Consider the following 16,227-nt stretch of genomic DNA (forward strand, 5'->3'; position numbering starts at 1 on the left):
CCCACCGAGGGGTCTGGGTTCTAACCGGGCCTGGCGTGGTGGTTCCCGGGGTAGGAGAGCGGGGAGGCGGCGCACCCCTCGGAAAGAACGGACCTTAGCCTCGGTTAAAACGGGGTCTGGGATGGGGATTCCGGTCTTGTGCTTGATCCTGTCCCGTATCCCAGGTTTCGTGGATTCAGGGGTTTGCCATTGCATGTTTTGTAGTGATGATGTCCACTGCGGTTCTCACCTGTTGTGTCATTGCTGCTGGTCCCAAACTTGGTACGGTGCACCTGACTGCCCACCAGAACTTGGAATTGTTAAATTATCTTAATGTTGTTAGGGCTTCAAAGACTATCCGCTCTGACCAGTTGGAGGAGCTGTTAACAGTTCATCCCATCTTCCCAGCCATTAAAATATCGTTTACTAATTGTTTACGTTAGAGTTGGTATCGGTTGGGCAGAATTCTTTTCCCTAGGCAGAGCAAAAATTTACATTTTACTGAGTGTTTAAACGGTGTTTTTGGGTGAAAGTTAGTGGGAGTGAACCTGTCAGTTGGGACAGTGCTCTGGAGGAGTGTGGGAACGCTTTTGTCCTTCTGGGAGGAGTGGTCCTTTTCCTAGTCTTCAGCCATTCTTCTTAAATTCTTTTCTCTTTGGTCTTGAACACTAAGTTATTGGTTTGTTCCTCACTCAAGGGAAGAGAAGAGGGGAACATCAGAGAAACTTTTTTTTATAGGTGTGTTGGTTTTGCTTTTTTTTTTTTTTATTCAGTTGTGTCCTAACTTCTTAACATTGTTTGAAAGTTCTTGACCAGTTACCCTTCCTATAAGGTAGTAAAAATATGGTTAGTTATGAGCACGAAAGGAAATATATAGTCAGACTGTGTATTTACTTTTAATTTGGGTGCTGAATTGTGTGCAGATTTTTTGGGGGGCCTTTTTTTTTCTTTTCCTCTATTTTTTGTTCTGTGCTTGGGAATCTAACCCAGGGCATTGGGCATGCAAAGAACCAGTTGCTGCTGACCTACACTGGCAGCCTTGTTTTGTTTTGTTTTGTTTTTCTTTTTCCTGATAGGAGTTAGACTGTTTCTTTCAGTTGGGTACTTGATCCAAACAAAAATAAAACAATAATCAGATTATGAGTCTTTTAGCCCACCTTATTTAAAGTCTCTTGACTTCATTATAATCTCAAACTCAACATGCAGAAGGGAAAATGACTTTGCCTAGTAGTAAGTGGTTCATATTCTCTTTAGCCAAGACTAGCCAACTGAAGCTAGGTGTTTTCCCAAAAAATACTGTTAAAAGAACCTACAGAATTATAGAAGAAATTTTATATTTCCCTCGATATTCATATATATATGTCAGTGGAATCCAAGGTTGTGTGGCTTTTTTTTTTTAATTAAGGCATAATTACACACCCGTTGCTAATTTACTTAGGGAGGTGAAGGCCACTTAAGTAAATGCATGAATTGTTATTGCTGGTATACTGCAGGTTTAACCAGACCCCTGGGTTGTCTGTTCAAAGCATTTTATGTGAAACAACCACAAGCAGGTGACTTTTAAGGGAAAATTAAGGTTCTTTTGGCTTAGAATTACATTTTTATATCTTGGTTATATAGCATAGTCTTGGTCATCCTGGAACTTGTAGAGACCAGGCTGGCCTCTAAGGATCTGCCTGTCTCTGCCTCAGGAGTGGATTAAAGGTGTGCACCACCATGCCCAGCTGACAGTTCTTTATTTTTGCAATAAGACATTTCAGTAAATGTTTGTTGGAATAATAGTGATGATGAACAACAATTATTGAAGTTGGATTTTGTTTCAGGACAAAAAATCCAGCATAAAAGGGCCTGTTGATTTATTTTTGTTTGGGTGGGGAAGATAATCTGTCAGTTTTAGGACACTCTCCAGGAAGTTAACCTGTCAGCGACTGTCAGGTTCTTGGACAAGTGCAGTGCACCATGCTGAAACACACTTGCTCATCCTCTCAAAGTTGGAGGCTGAGGGGGACTCTGTCCTGCTGAGATGTCCCGTCTCTCCAGAAAATGAGATCTTTTACTCATTTACTCTGGGACTGTGTATAATGTTCATCGACACACATACATACTTGCATACACGCACTTGTGTGTACACGTATATATTTTGAAAATCAGTCTCCCAAACACCAGGCTGTAGTCTTGTGAAAGGCATTTAAGGAAATGCTCTGTTACAGAATGTTAGTTATTTGTACTTTTTTGAGTTCATTAGAACATGGGAGCATTTTTTAAGCCCAAGCTTCCCAGACAATTTTCCACTATCCCTTAGTAAACTAGCAGCAGCTAAAAAGGCACGTTTTTAAGTTTCTTTCAGAGATACACTGGGGCCTGGTGGTATAGATCAATGATAGAAGGAGTGCTTAACTTGAGCAGGTCATTGGGTTCAATCTCTAGCACAAGAAGAGTTGCTTAAACTAAGTCTAGTGGGTTGTGTGTGTGTATTATGTATCATAGTTTCTTATTAAATTTATATATATAGATGGACGTTGAGTGTGTATATGTCTGTGCATGCCTGGTGCTGGGGAAGCCAGAAGAGGGCATCACATCCCCTGGAGCTGGATTTGCGGCAGTTATGAGCCGTCATGCTGATACTGGGAACCAAACTTGAGTCCTTGGGAATAGCAGTACATACTCTTTAACCGTTGAGTTACCTCTTCAGACCCCTGCTTTTATTTTTTGATTTTGTGTCTGTGTGCTTAATGTATCTGTGTTTATATATGGGAATGTACATGTGAGTACAATTGCCTGTGGAGTCTAAAAGGGCATCATCTCCTGGAGCTGGAGTTACAGGTGGTAGTGACCTACCCAGCAAGAGCACTGTGGTCCTCTGGAAGAGCAGGCAGTGCTCTTAACCACTGAGCCATCTCCAGCCTGTTGTTTTGTTTTGTTTTAAAGATAAGAATTTGTGTATCATTTCCTGACCTAGAACTTGTTGTGTAGCTAAAATTGACATTGAATTTTTAATCCTTCTGCTACCACCTCCCAAATGCTGGGATTAAAAGATGTGTGCTTTTCTGTGTGGTAGGTAGGCAAGCACTTTAAACATTTGAGGTACATCCTAGCCATTGGTTAATACTTGTCCATCATTATTCTAAGGTGAACAGGCTGAAGAGAAATAGGAATTGAAACAAATTACAGGCATTTTCAGATCACAGCTACACTAAACTGTTGGAAACTTAATCTTGGAACAACAGAAATGTTTTGAAGTTACTTTAATGTTATGTGGTGAAAATTTGGAAAGTGACTTTGTTTTTTGACTGCCCAAGGAAAGTAAATTATTTGTGTGTGTGTGTGTGTGTGTGTGTGTATATCTTGGATTATTACCCTCCCCCGTACAGTTGAGAATTAGGTTAATGTGTTTCAAACTCTTCCTAATTTACTTGTTATCAAGACATCAAAGGCTTCATTATGTGGTCCTTATGCCCAAGCTGTATGCATATATGTTAAGACGGTTTTTTAAAGCGCCTGGTTTTACTGTTGGCAGTTGGAAGCTTTTTGGAATTTAAGAGAGTGCTGCTGCTGCTCTTGAATGTTAATGTCAGGCTGGCAGCTAAGCTACAAAGAACAAGAGGAAGTGAAGAAATGTCTCTGTGAAACATTGCTGAAAGCTGTTAAGCAGTGGACTAGAAATGGGGAGCAGGAAACACAGAGATGCATTCTTGTTTTATGTTTAAAAGAGAGTAAAGCATACCCCCCATTGAGAATTAAACTCAAGTGTGGCCTCACTTGAGAGTTTTGCTATTGTCAAACTAAATTAAAGACAGTCTGTATTTTAGACCCATTTGAGGTATAGAGTCACAAACCTTGGGTCTTATCCAGGACGGGAAAGATGAGCTCAAGTCTTCTACAACTTGTAGAAACTAAAATAGGGTAAAGAAAGTGGTGTGGGAATAGGAAGGAGTTTGTTTGGAGGAGGGACCATGACACAGGGACAACAGAAATTAGGTAAGATTTTATGTGTATTAAATAGAGTTTGAGAAGGACTGAGAGGCTAGAGGGAGGCTACAACATCAGTTTGACCTGAGAAATAGTGAGTGGAATTTACTTGTACTTGAAGAATATAGAAAACGAAATTTCCACTTGGAAATTTGAGTGGGGAAGTTTGGGAAGTTGGTAATTGGCACTCATGAATAGAGATGGATTTCTGTAGGCACTCCGGGGTCATAAGGGGGTTTCAGTAGAGCGGACATTCTGGTTTTAACTTTGTGTTGCTGGTGCTGAGAGTGCCCTGCATCTCTTCAGACACAAATATATCTTGAGCTTTGAAGATTTATGATATTAGTATGCTAAATATATTCTATAAAGTTTTTAGTTCTGAAGTCCAGGGATGTATTGTAACTGTGTAACTCTGAGTCTTGAAATGACATGCAAAATTTTGTGTGTCTAATCCCTATTTCTGAGAAGGACCCAGTCTTACTTTTAGAAGATTCTTGGGGACTCTTGACACAAAAAAGTCAAGGGCCTTTTCAGTAATGTTAATGATGAAATCCAGTGATGGTTGTGTTGGCCAGTTGGCTGAAGTAAGTTCCAGGGAGGGACTTTGAGTGGGCCTCTTAAGTGAGGAGATCGGCTCTGAGGTACTTCTTAGAGATGGAGTGGGGACACTTGATGGAGGGCGGGAGGAAAACCAGAGCAAAGCTAAGGGAGTTGCAGAGATTTGCCAGCTCCTTGCAGGTTTTGTTTGTTTTGTTTTGTTTTTTCTAGACAGGGTTTCTCTATAGCTTTTAAACCTGTATTAGAACTGGCTTTGTGGACCAGGCTGGCCTCAAACTCAGAGATCTGATTGCCTTTGCCTTCCAAGTGCTGGGGTTAAAGGTGTAAGCTGCCACCACCTAGTTTAGCTGACATTGTTTATAGGCTGTCCTGCAGAAATATTGGTAAATATAGGAATGATGGATAGATAAATTTTGGGTAATCTTAAACAGAGAAAGCTTGTGTTGATTACTTTTGACACATAATTATACTTATTTGGGGCTGTAGTTGTATTGACTTAAATGTAAACAATATACAATATTCTAGTCAGAGTAGTTAGCTCATTCAACATCGAAAACATTTCTTTATGTTGTAAATACTCAAAATCCTCTTTCCTACCTATTATGGTTGCTGTACTATGCAGTAGAACATAGGAACTTCAGCCTAGTTGTATTTTTGTGCCTGTTAGCCAACCTTTGTGTATCCTTTTTGCTACTGCCTTCCCTCTGGCAACCACTCTGCTTCTTACCTCTTCACATGTGGTATTTATCTTCCTGTGCCTGGCTTTTTTCACTTGTTATAACAGGTCATGCATGCTGCTCTAAAGTAGATTATTGTGTGCGCTAATCTACGAGGATCCAAACTGAAGAAAGTATTTTGTAGGTTTCTTAGGGCCCCTTCCTTTTTTCTTTTGTTCTTTGTCTTTAAGTAGATGGGAAATAAAAGTCTTAGTGATCAACTTCCTATATAAAAAAGCCCACGTATCACAGAATCAACCAGGGTTTGCTAAGTAGGTGAACCATCACTGACCCAGCATCTCGGCCTACAGTGGACATCAGTTACTAAATAGAAGGAAGAAGTGGTCCTAGTCTATCGCTAATTGTGTGACTGTTGAAAATTTACCTTTCTTTAATTCTTGGCTTTATAAAATTCTTCTAAATAAAAGTTACTTCTAAAATAAACTGAGTCTGGCATGTTAATAACTATACTTATTAGATATAAACATACATGTAATATGAATTCACTATAGAAAAGTAAAAGAAACATAACCCTACCATGTAAAGAACACTTTAATATATTTGATTTTAATTTTTTAAATTATATTTGTGGGGGGGGTTAACTCAAGTCCTCAGACTTGGTGATAGGGCCTTTACCCACTGAGCCATTGCCAGCTCAGTAGATAGATTCCAGATCATTCCTAAGCATGCGTGTACACACAGTACTCGTATCACTGTATTTGACAGAGAATAATATTGTGTATACTGACCTAGATCATCTTCAGTGTATTTGACATCACCAATTTATTTTTGTTCTGAAACTTCTATTTTCTTTTTGAGACAGGATCTCTCTATGTAGTCCTGGATATCTTAGAACTCGGAGATCCTTTGAGTTGCTGCCTCCAGTGTGCTGGGATTAAAGGCACCACTATACCAGACTTCCTGAAATATTCCTTCTCTTCCTCCCTCCCTTTCTTCCTTCTATTTTTTTTCCCTCTTTTTTGAGACAGGGTTTCCCTGTGTAACAGCCCTGAGTATCCTGGATCCCAATTTGAAAACTAGGCTGGCCTTGAACTCCCAGAGATCACCTGCCTTTGCCTTTCCCTCTGCTGGGTTAAAGATGTGCACCAGCACACCTAGTTCTCAGATACTCTTAATGGGACAGTAGCAAATGCTTTTGTTTAGTGGGAAATGTGTATTTGTTCTTTTCAGTACTGTTTGTCTGCTCTCTGGCCGAGGTAAGGGTGACTTGGAGTCAGGGTCAAGGTCTCTCCAGGAGGGCTCAGTAAAACTGTGCCTCCACTAACCTCAGTTTCTCTTCTGCATTGTCTTATATTGTCTACTGCCATCAAACCTGTTATCATACTAGCATACAAGACACAAGCAGTTCAGCAGCACGGCTAACAAGAGGTACAGTAAAATACAGCTTAAAGGGTTTTTGTGATGCATTGTAAAGACTTAAAGGTGGGACTGGAGAAGAGTTGCTCTTGCTTAGTAGGTGCTAAGTGCTGCTGCACCTTAGTGGACACTGTTGAATAAATGGTGTGCACTTAGACTAGGCTAAATTTATGAAAAGAATTTCTTCAATAAGTTATTTATTGCCACTTTCTAAACTTTTTTACTCTTGGAACACTAAGCATAAAACATGCATAAGCTGGATGTAGTATGCATGCTTAAATCCCAGTACTCAGGCAGACACTGTCCACAGCACTACCCATACATTGAACATATAGTATTGTAGATCTTTTTTGAGGGGGTGGTGGTTCAAGACAGGGTTTCACTGTGTAGTCCTGGACGCCCTGGAACTCAGTTTGTAGACTGTGGTGGCCTTGAACTCAGATCTGCCTGCCTTCCTCTGCCTCCCAACTGCTGGGATTTAAGGTCTGAGCCACCACTGCTTGGCTAGTGCTCTATATCTTTATTCCATTCATCTATTTTCAAATTTTAAAAATGTTTTAAGAGTTTTTGTTTAAAACCCACGTAAGCTGGGCATGGTGGCATAATCTTGTCTATATTCTGTAGTAACTTTAGTAGGATTGGAAGTTCAAGGTTAACCTGAGCTACACAGGGAGTCCAAGACCAATGTGGGCTATATGAGATTCTGCCTAAATAAATTTCATTCAGCGTATTTTAGTCTAGACCTACACAGTGTTGGGGTAATATCACTATCATCTACCTCTGCCTTCTGTCCCACTTAAAGTCCAGGGATTGTTATCTTGTAATGACAGTGCTACAGAGCTGCCTTCTGGATCTTTCCTGAAGGACCTCACAGGCACTGAGATCTATTTCCTCAGAAAACATACATAGTGGCTTATTTACCTTTTTATTTTATTCATTCATTCATTCATTCATTTATTTTTTGCTGTTGGTAAGCAGAAAATACACCATGAACATTTACTCAAGTATTAAAAATCTTTTGGCTTTAGGATTACAAGACATATAATCGTAAAATTATATACATGGATACACGTGGTTAAGAAAAGTCTGGAAAATGAAGGCGTTTGGGTAAAACCCCTGGGGAAATGAGAGAGCCGAGAGCTGAGGGTAGAAGAAACAGTAGTCAGGTTCAAGGAAACATGACTGCTACAGCGTGAGTTTTGTCTTCATCCTCAGTTTGTTGGGAATATGATTAGGTCTGTGAAGTTAGAGAAGATCCAGAGCTAGACTTGGAGGCACATGCCTGTAATTCCAGCATACATGGAGGCAAGATCGAGTGAGTGTCTGCTCAAAGTGAGAGTGTGAGATGGTCACATTTTCTATCCCAGCACTTGGGAGGCACAGGCTGACAGATCTCTTGGGAGTTCAAGGCCAGCCTGGTCTGCAAAGCAATAACATGGGCTACACAGAGAAACCCTGCCTTGAAAAACAAAACAAAAAGTTTTCCATTTCTTTTTGAGCATATTCAGTGACAGTCTAACTATTGCCTGCCAGAAGTTCAGCTACTCTTTGAGACCTTGAGGTGGCTAGAAATTTAAATTCAGGCTTGGGATGGTAAAACCACTTGACAGGCAAGCCCAATGATCCATGTTTAATTCCCAGGGCCCACATAAGAAAGTTGTATGCTATGGTGTGCATCTGTAATCTTGGTACTTCTACCAAGCATATTCCTGCCCAGACGCTCACACAAAAATACTTCTTAAAAAAGATGTATTTATGGGTGCTTTACTTGAATGTATGTTTGCGTTCCAGAAGAGGACATCAATCCCATTATAGACAGTTATGAGCCACTGTGTGGTTGTTGGGTATTGAATTTGGGACCTCTGGAAGAACAGCCGGTGCCTTTACCTGCTGAGTCATCTCTCCACCCCCATATACAAATATATTAACATGCACATGCATGTGTGTATGTGTATGTCTTTCAAGATGGTACAAAAGTATTTTTTAATCTTTTTTTAAAATGATAGATTTTTTGCTTTATGTGTATTGATATTTTGCCTACATGTATATCTGTGTGAGGGCATTGGATCCCCTGGAGGTAGAGTTACAGGCAGTTGTAAGATGCCATGTGGGTGCTGGAAATTGAACCCAAGTCCTCTGGAAGAATAGCCAGTGCTCTTAACTGCTGAGGCATCTCTCCAGCTCCACAAAAATATTTTTAAAGAAAATATAATTCCAACTGAATTGTACCTTGGAACTTTTTTCTGTGGATCTTTTGTTCTCTAGGGTTTCCAAAAACAACTCTAACTTACATTTGGGGGGGGGGGGTTCGAGACAGGGTTTCTCTGTAGCTACGGAGCCTGTCCTGGAACTAGCTCTTGTAGACCAGGCTGGCCTCGAACTCACAAAGATCCGCCTGTCTCTGCCTCCCAAGTGCTGGGATTAAAGGCGCAAGCCACCACCACCCGGCTTCTAACTTACATTTTGTTACAATAATGTCTCCATTCTAGTTCAGATATCCTATGTCCCGTAACCTTCCTGGGAAGAAAAGCAGGGATAGTTAGAAAAGTAAAGGTGGGAAGGAAGGGCTGTAGTACTCTGAGGACTGTCAATCAAGTTGATAAAAGCTTAGTGCTTTCAAAGAAATGTATCTCTTAGCTCCAGAGAGATGAGTGAGTGGGTAAACTGATCGTGGCATTAGCTTAGGAGCAAAAGTTGGGGTACTCTGCTCATATAGCAGCTGGGCAGGAGGCAGAAGTGGATTCCTAGGGTAAACTGGCTGGTGAGACTAGTTGGAACTGACCAGCTCTGGGTGTGGCAAGAGACCCTGTGTCAGTGAAGTGGAGCTCCATTGAGGAAGACACCTGGCATCGGCTGGACTGTCACATGCATGTACCCATCATGCATGCATATCTGAACACTTGCAACTACATACATACCATACACAGACAAATTATTGAGCATTGTAAAAAGCTTTTGTTTAATGTGGGTTGTATTTTTGATATTCGCCATGTTAAATACTAAAATGGATATTTTAAAAATGTTAATTTAAAACTACAAATAGCATACAGCATGTTGAAATATTTTTTTATTTCTTTGGTTTAAAGTATAGGATATATCTCCATCAGATCACACATACACACACACCACAAATTGGGTATTTAAGAGCCTTTTTAGGTACTTGTGGATATTATTTTCTTAGATATTAAACCCAAACTGCGTAACATTAGCTTCTCGAACATGAGGTATAAAGTAGAATACAAACTCATTTAAAATCTATGGATTGTCAGACACTTTGGATGCATGTTTGCTGTGACAGCCTGACTTGTCCCGCTGCCTACATTTCCTAGGCTCATGTGATGCCTCTGCGTTCCTCTTGCTGGACCTGTCACCAAGCCTAGCCAGAATGGGTCTTTCAACTCAAGAATGATCTTGTGGTATCTGACAAGAGAAATTTGGAAAATAGTTTACTGAGTTATGCAGATCTTGTAAATGTTGACACAAGCATTTATTAATAACTCCATTATTTAATTAGAAAAGACTTTTTAAAAAAATTTATTTATTAAAGATTTCTGTCTCTTCTCCGCCACTGCCTCCCATTTCCCTCCCCCTCCCCCAATTAGAAAAGACTTTTAAGTAATGAAAAGTTATCAGGCTTACTGGAGCAGATAGAAAATTTTCCAAAATTCTGACTATCACTTGTATATCTGACACTTCAAGTGATACAGATATCTCAACAACTTTAAGTTGTTGAGAAAAATCCTGTGCAGGACTTAATGTCATATAGTTTGTTGGCCATTTTATCAATGAAAAGTGATAATTGGGAGAAAAATGTTACTAATTTAGTTTGCAACTCAAACCATGCCTCACCATGCTTTGGTGACCTGTGACTGCTGTCGAAAGGACAGAAATACTTGGTGCATACTTTGCATTTGTTGAGCAGAAGCATGAAAGGTGTTGGAACTTGTAGTATTTGGAACCGAGTAGAGTGGTTCACACCTGTTGTGTGTGTTAACCCAGTACTCAGGAGGCTAAGACAGTAGGATTATCATGAGTTCAAGGCCTACATAGTGGGGACTACATACATCAGGGACTGTCTCAAAAACCCAAAGAAAGATTTGGTATGTTGACATTTAATCCCAGCATTCAGGAGGCAATGGCAGATTATCTGTGAGTTCAAGGCCAGCCTTGTTTGCATTTGAAGTTCCAGATCTGCCAGGGCTACATAGTGGAACCCTATCCCCCCAAAGTAAATAAATTTTGCTCTTTCATCAAGTGCATGCTTAAATTAAACAAACCTCTTCTTACTGTGAGCAGATGAATGAAGATTATAATGGCTACTGTGGCACTGTTGCATTGAATTGTTCTGTTGGTACTTTTACCCCACCATTGCTCCTACATCTTGAATGTTAATTCAAACAGTGGTGGGGGGGGGTGTTGAGCATCTTAGTTGCCATGCAAGGTTTTTTTTTTTTTTTTTAACTATTTATTTACTATGTATAGTGTTCTGCCTGCATGCCAGAAGAGGGCACCAGATTTCATTTAGATCATTTAGATAGTTGTGGGTGCTGAGAAGTGATCTCAGTTCCTCTGGAAGAGCAGCCAGTGCTCTTAACCCCTGAGCCATCTTTCCAGCCCCATGGAAGTAGTTTTAACACCATTGATTCCTTGAAAGAGTCTCCGGTTCCATGGTCACTTACAGACTGATCCTGAACTTTATGCACAGAAAATATGGTACGGACATTAATGAACTCGATATGCTAGCATTTAAACAGGACAAAGCTCACTGAGTACAGTTTTGTGGGCAACCTTATATCCATCCAGGCACCCTGATTGGAGAGCGGAGTTTCTGCTGCTGCGGTGACAGCAGTGTGAGCAAACAGAGTGTAGATTGTATGTCTCCGTACCTCCGACCATGACAAATACAGTTTGAAAATTTTTCACTGCCAACATTTCAAGCCTTGTTAAGGTTCTATTAATGGTTCTATTTTTTGTCTAATTTGGTAAGGTGGGGTGCCCCTTGTAAATGGAGGCTACTCTTTTGTTTTCCAGTGCCAGATGTAGCTATAAATATTCTCCATCCTGCTGGTCCCCCCTGGATTCTGCAGCCGCTTATGAAATAAACATTTTGAGGATTAACATTAATTACATATTCTTTGGCTTACTTATAGGCTCAGGTACATTCCTAGCTAGCTCTTACATCTAAAATTAACCCATTTCTGTTATTTTATATTTTACCACAAGGCTTGTGGTTTGTTGCCTCTTGCTTCTTAGACGGCTACATGGCTTCTGCCTGACTTTGCCTTCTTCTTTCTGCATTCAATTTAGTTTTCCTACCTACCTATATTCTGCCCTGCCATAGGCCAAACCTGTTTCTTTATTAACCAATGGTAATCAAGCATTCATAGTATACAGAGGGGAATCCCATGACAGCTCATCAAGTAGGATGGAGCTGATCAAAAAAGCAAACACCAGTTTGAAGTTCACAATAAAGGTCATTACTGTGTTGATTTGTTAAAGTCTGTTGATAAGGGACCACAGAAGGTGAAATGTGAGTGTTAGTACACAGTGCTGCTTCTTTCTGATTTTCTAAACAATCCCTCCTTTCATTGTTGTTGGGGGAGTTAGTTTTAGGGAACATTGTTTACTATAAATCTTTATGTTCTTTGGATTTAAGCTATTTCTGAAGAGGGGCTATAATTTAGTGATGGAGTGCTTACCTGGTGTTTGCAGGCCCTGGCAGTCCTCACTCAGAAAAAAGCACTTGGAAGGAGGGCCTATGGGAAGGGAATTAGAACAAAGTATAGTATGTGTCAAGATGCCTCCATGAAGCTCATTACTCTGTTTACCTACAAAATTAATTATAAGGTGCTGGGCGGTAGTGGCGCACGTCTTTAATCCCAGCACTCAGGAGGCAGAGGCAGGCTGATCAGGCCAGCCTGGTCAACAAGAGATAGTTCTAGGACAGCTAGGACTGTTACATAGAGAAAAACTTGTCTCGTAAAAAAAAAAAAAATATTTTAAGAAAGAATCTGGGAGGGGGCTGGAGAGATGGCTCAGAGGTTAAGAGCATTGCCTGCTCTTCCAAAGGTCCTGAGTTCAATTCCCAGCAACCACATGGTGGCTCACAACCATCTGTAATGGGGTCTGGTGCCCTCTTCTGGCCAGCAGGCATACACACAGACAGAATATTGTATACAAAAACACCTAAAAAAAAAAAGGGGGAGGGGCGGGCGGTGGTGGTGCACGCCTTTAATCCCAGCACTTGGGAGGCAGAGGCAGGCGGATCTCTGTGAGTTCAAGACCAGCCTGGTCTACAAGAGCTAGTTCCAGGACAGGCTCCAAAACCACAGAGAAACCCTGTCTCGAAAAACCAAAAAAAAAAAAGAAAAAGAAAAAAGGGGGGGGGCTGAGAAGCTGGGCGGTGGTGGCGCACGCCTTTAATCCCAGCACTTGGGAGGCAAACGCAGGTGGATCTCTGGGAGTTTGAGGCCAGCCTGGTCTACAAGAGCTAGTTCCAGGACGGGCACCGAAGCTACAGAGAAACCCTGTCTCGAAAAACCAACCCCCCCCCAAAAGAGAGAGAGAGAGAGAGAGAGAGAGAGAGAGAGAAAGAATGAATGAATGAATGAATGAATCTGGGAGACTGGAGAGATGACTCAGCATTTAAGCACATTGGCTGTTCTTCTAGAGTACCTGGTTCAATTCCCAGCGCCCACATGGTAGCTCACAATTGTCTGTGACTCCAGTTCCAGGGGATCTGACATGCTCACATAGACATACATGTAAGTAAAATATCAGTGAGCAAAAAGGAAGAAAGAAGCCGGGCGGTGGTGGCGCACGCCTTTAATCCCAGCACTCGGGAGGCAGAGGCAGGTGGATCTCTGTGAGTTCGAGGTCAGCCTGGTCTACAAGAGCTAGTTCCAGGACAGGAACCAAAAGCTACGGAGAAACCCTGTCTCGAAAAATCAAAAAAAAGGAAGAAAGATTACATAGGATAAATTTTATTTCATCCTCATAAAAATTGAGTAAAGACATTGCTTCAAAACAGGGACTGTTGATTTATTTTCTTAATAGAAATTAATGAAGGGATTGGCTATTGCAAATATTTCTTAAAGTAAGATTTACTTATTTTATATATAGGGAGGCCTTATCTTCATATACATCTGTCTGCACATCAGAAGAGGTCATCTGTTCCCATGAGACTACAGTTACACATGGTTGTGCTGCTGGGAATTGAACTCAGGACCTCTGAAAGAGCAGCCAGTGCTGTGCTCTTACTGCTGAGCCATCTCTTCAGCCCCCTGAGTAAGAGTTTTATATTACAAAATAGTAGTGCCAATAAGATGAGTCAGCGGGTGAAAGCACGTGGAAGGAGAGAACCAACTTCTAAAGTTGTCCTCTGACCTCCACGTGTGTGCTGAGGCACATGTCTGAACTTAGAACACATCACACACATATACACGGTAATAAAAATAAAATTGTGCACACTTGTGTGTGTGCATGTGTGTGGTAAGAGAGACAGAGCGACTGAGCGCTGGGCATGGTGGCTCACCTGTAATCTCTGCACTTGGGAGGTGGAGGCAATAGGACCAGGAATTCAAGATCATCCTTAGCTTAAGTCCAAACCTCTCCTGGGGTACATGAGGCCCTGTCTTACCCAAGGGGGCGAAAATCAGTTTAAAAGTATATATTATAACTTGATGAAACTGATACAGTATTTGAGCTGGTTTATGAGAGGCATTTGTATGTGCTATTGTAATTTTGCTTAATCCTTATTCATAAAGTTAAGTGAGATTATAGCAGGAAACCTGGAAAGATCTTTGAATATTTCTGAGTTTTCCTCAGAACTTGAGTTTTAGAGGAAAACCTATTTATTATTTTCTTGGTTTCTACCTGGTTTCTGTAGAATATATAAGATAAACTAAAACCACCTGGTAACCAGGAACACAATACTGATTCTACTTTAATAGAAGTAGTTTAACTACAAAAGTAAAATGAATAATCCCAAGAAATCCCTGATGTCATTTGTGTGAGCACTTCTTATTAGATAGTGAATAAAAATCTTACATCCATATAAACTACCAGATCTGTGTAGTATTAAGTAATTTACCCGTTCACTGTGGGATACCTTTGTGTTTAAGAGACTATTCCTTTTTCTTATCGTTGGTGTTTTCGTCAAAGGACAGAGTGATAAGAAGACATCCTGTCCACTTTTAGTATGAGAGCCTTCATCCACCTGCCTGCATTTTTATAATCTCCGTCACTTAAATAACGCATACGTCTGTTTTGGTTTTAGGTGGCTGTTGTGGTCTTTATTTCTGTAGGGATGAGTGTTAAAATCAAAGGTGGAAATAATGGTAAATCTAAAACATCCTGTTTTCCCTCCCCCACCCTTACCTTTAGTACTGTTTATGTGTGTCTGAGCATATGCACACTTGGCCAGTGCTTTTACTGCTGGCCTATCTTTAGCCTGCATCCCCCATTTTATTATTACTACTATTACCAAGGGGGAGTCATGTGTGCTACAGTGTCTGTATGAAGGTCAGAGGACAACTTTGTGGGTTCTGGGATTGACTCTGGTTACATGGCTTGCTGGACAACTGCCTTTACTCACTGTGCCATATTGCTTGCCATCTGTTCCCCACTTTTACCCCATCTCAAGACAAAGGAAAATCATAAGGATAGTAAGTTGATTTTCTTCCTTGCTGCACTCCCCCTCCCCCCACCCAAGGTCTGACTAACGTGGAATTCACTGTATTGATCCTCCTCCTTCAGCCTGCAAGAGCAAAGATTACAGGCAGAAACCAAGACGCCCAGCTAAAAATCCTAAGGGTGTGTTTAGGTTTTGTTTGTTTGTTTGTTTTAAAGCATGCTGGGACCTTAAACACTAGTTCAAAAGATAAAGATTTGTAAATCTACCGTCCTAATGTATTGGTATTTTCCTTTGTTTACCCACTTTGTGTGTGTGTTCTTTTGTGCCTTTTAATGCCAAAGGGGTCTGGTTTTTTGGGATTACATAAAATTGGAAAGTAGTCACATAAAGTTGTAATCTAATTTTAGTTGAAAAGGGACAGAAAATGAAGGAGTATTCTATATGAGACATGCCTAGGAAATTTATTGTACCAAATATTTACAGTGTATTACTATAGAGAGACATCATTTAATAACATCTACGGAATCTTATATTGTGTAGCATATTTTAAAAATCCTGTTGGGGTGCTGGGAGGTGACTAAATGGGTAAAGCTATTCACCACACCAGCCTGACCTGAGTTCAGTTCCCAGAACCCACATAAAAACCAGATATGGTGATACACATCCATCGTCCCAGCACTTGTCTGGGAGGTAGAGATAGGAGAAACCCCTGGAATCTTGCTGGCCAACCAGCCTAAAACGTATATCAGTATGGGCTCAAACAATGAGATCCCTTGACCCAGGGAAAAGGAGAGAACCAGCTCCCTTAAAGTTGTTTTCTGTGGGGGGCTGGAGAAATGGCTCAGCGGTTAAGAGCACTGACTGCTCTTCTAGAGGACCCGGGTTCAATTCCCAGCACCCACATGGCAGCTCACAACTGTCTGAAAATCCAGTTCCAGGGGATCTGACACCTTCACACCAATGCACATAAAATAAAGATAAATAAATCATAAA

The 16,227-nt window shown here is 40.8% G+C and overlaps 1 protein-coding gene across 7 annotated transcripts in view; it reads left to right on the forward strand.

Moving 5' to 3' along the window:
* The window catches only part of Nrf1 (nuclear respiratory factor 1), a 101,949-nt gene that overhangs the window by 871 nt on the left and 84,851 nt on the right, over nucleotides 1-16,227 (forward strand). The gene's annotated exons all lie outside the window — the stretch shown is intronic.

Source organism: Microtus oregoni, unplaced genomic scaffold (assembly GCF_018167655.1).
Source record: "Microtus oregoni isolate MIOR12 unplaced genomic scaffold, Mior012 000026F_ref0000081, whole genome shotgun sequence".
NCBI lineage: Eukaryota > Metazoa > Chordata > Mammalia > Rodentia > Cricetidae > Microtus > Microtus oregoni.